We start from the raw sequence: 3,095 nt of genomic DNA on the forward strand, positions 1-3,095 counted from the left end.
TAAAGTAACGACCACAATAGGTACAGAGTGTAAAGTAACGACCACAATAGGTACAGAGTGTAAAGTAACGACCACAATAGGTACAGAGTGTAAAGTAACGACACACAAAGCTGATTTTCAACTACACACAAACATGGTTGCTCCAATAAGTGGTTAATTAGGACCCATTCAGAAGTCAACTGTAACAGAAACAAAATATTATAACACGTGTTCTCTTGAATTATAATTGGTATTCCTGCATGAATAACTATATACACAACACAATTTCATTCTCAGGTCTAGTTACCACAACTGGTAATCATCTTAACGACGGTAATTGTCATTTAGTCATCGAAGAAAATTCTGTTATCAAATTATTAGGATTAAATGTTATTGAAGACCAGCCTATGGGTTTATACAACGAAGCTTCACATTCTTATTGAAGTGGGATAAGGCATAAAGTTGAAAACTTAGCATCAGAAAAGCTGACATGTGGACATTCTGAAACAATGGAAGTCAATGTATAAGTTTATTCAGATCTGTTTTATACTCAGTATGATATAGACGTGTGCTATGTAATATAATGAGGCATAAATAACTAAATACAATAAAAGTTTCGGTCTCTATATCAAGATATTAGTTGGCATACACAGAACTATATTTTTAAAATATTGTCGGATATGATGACAAATTACCTATCTTACACCTAGGGCCAATTAGAGTGGAAGAGCAAGAGGGCAATTTGGCCAGGGACTCAAGCTGAAAGGGGGCCTCAAGTTTAGAAACTTACCTGTTTGCATTTAAGTTTCGCAACTTCTTTTTATGTGCTTCCCAATCAGACCAAAATGTGACAAACTCTCAAATTAGAGCTGCAAGCTATATATAGAAATTAAATATTCAAATTTTTTCACTTTTATTTTGGACTAATGATTGTCATATTTTGTTTTCATGTGTCATCATATTTATTATTATTATTATTATAACCAGAAGCCTCAAAAGATAGAAGTGGCGCGGACCTTTCTGAACCTCTGAGAGGGCCTACTCACATCACAAATAAGCTACATACATTAACATAGGTAGAAAAAAAAATACTGAAGCCTACTTTTTAAAACCGACAATCGTAAGGCAGTCATATAGCTTAATTGGTATGTGCAATTACTTTTAAGTAATGGTAAAAGTTGCTAATTATTGTGATCCTAACATACAGATGGCGCCACAAGTCAAAATATATTAAAATAAAAATTACAAACGATATTAGAAATTATCATCGAAACGCACAGATTAAATACACACACATACACAAAGAAGTCGCAAACAACGAGAAATTGCAAGTAAATGATCAATTTACTATTAGTAAATTACATTACATAAAATATAGTGAATAAGTTGTATAATCCACTAGTATCTTGTATTTGCTTTAAATTGAACAGTATATCTTGTTTTCATACTACTAATTTCAATGTATGATTGTGAAATATTATTCCAAATGTCCTGCACTACTCCATTCAATTCATTCAGATTGTTCGGATGCCGTTTGATCTTCTCAGTTCCATACAGCCTTAACGGTACTCACATCACCTCTCTATAATATAAGCCAAACTATGGTTTCAGCCTTAACAGTATTCACATCACGACTCTATAGAGGCCAAACTATGGTTTCAGCCTTAACAGTATTCACATCACAACTCTATACAGGCCAAACTATGGTCGCAGCCTTAACGGTACTCACATCACGACTCTATAATATAGGCCAAACTATGGTCGCAGCCTTAACAGTATTCACATCACGACTCTATAATATAGGCCAAACTATGGTCGCAGCCTTAACAGTATTCACATCACGACTCTATACAGGCCAAACTATGGTCGCAGCCTTAAAGGTATTCACATCACGACTCTATACAGGCCAAACTATGGTCGCAGCCTCAACGGTATTCACATCACGACTCTATAATACAGGCCAAATTATGGTTTCAGCCTTAAAGGTATTCACATCACGACTCTATAATACAGGCCAAACTATGGTCGCAGCCTTAAAAGTATTCACATCACGACTCTATAGAGGCCAAACTATGGTTGCATCCTTAACGGTATTCATATCACGATTCTATAGAGGCCAAACTATGGTTGCATCCTTAACGGTATTCATATCACGATTCTATGCAGGCCGAACTATGGTTGCATCCTTAACGGTATTCATATCACGATTCTATGCAGGCCGAACTATGGTTGCATCCTTAACGGTATTCATATCACGATTCTATGCAGGCCGAACTATGGTTGCATCCTTAACGGTATTCACATCACGACTCTATAGATGCCAAACTATGGTCGCAGCCTTAACGGTATTCACATCACGACTCTATAGAGGCCAAACTATGGTCGCATCGTTAACGGTATTCATATCACGACTCTATGCAGGCGAACGGTATTCACATCACGACTCTATAGAGGCCAAACTATGGTTGCATCCTTAATGGTATTCATATCACGATTCTATGCAGGCCGAACTATGGTTGCATCCTTAACGGTATTCACATTACGACTCTATAGAGGCCAAACTATGGTCGCAGCCTTAACGATATTCACATAACGACTCTATAGAGGCCAAACTATGGTCGCAGCCTTAACGGTACTCAAATCACGACTCTATAGAGGCCAAACTATGGTCGCATCGTTAACGGTATTCATATCACGACTCTATGCAGGCGAACGGTATTCATATCACGACTCTATGCAGGCCGAACTATGGTTGCATCCTTAACGGTATTCATATCACGACTCTATACAGGCCAAACTATGGTTGCGAATGTTTTATCAACCTCTTCTTCTTGTAGGTATCATTTCACCATTTTGCTGTGTGCATGGGATCATTGGCCTGCTGGAAGATAAACCACTTTCCAATAAATTTTGTTCTTCAGAGAAGGACATGAAGAAAAAGATTAGATTCTATCTGTGAACGATCGCTGTGAGATGAGATGCATCTCTGCCGTAATTGGTGTGGCGCACATTCCCTCACTTCGATCGGTCAAATAAACCTTGATCTCCCCCCCCCCCCCCACACACACACACACACATACACACACACACACACACACACACACACACACACACAC

Source organism: Limulus polyphemus, unplaced genomic scaffold (genome assembly GCF_000517525.1).
Source record: "Limulus polyphemus unplaced genomic scaffold, Limulus_polyphemus-2.1.2 Scaffold4901, whole genome shotgun sequence".
Taxonomy (NCBI): domain Eukaryota; kingdom Metazoa; phylum Arthropoda; class Merostomata; order Xiphosura; family Limulidae; genus Limulus; species Limulus polyphemus.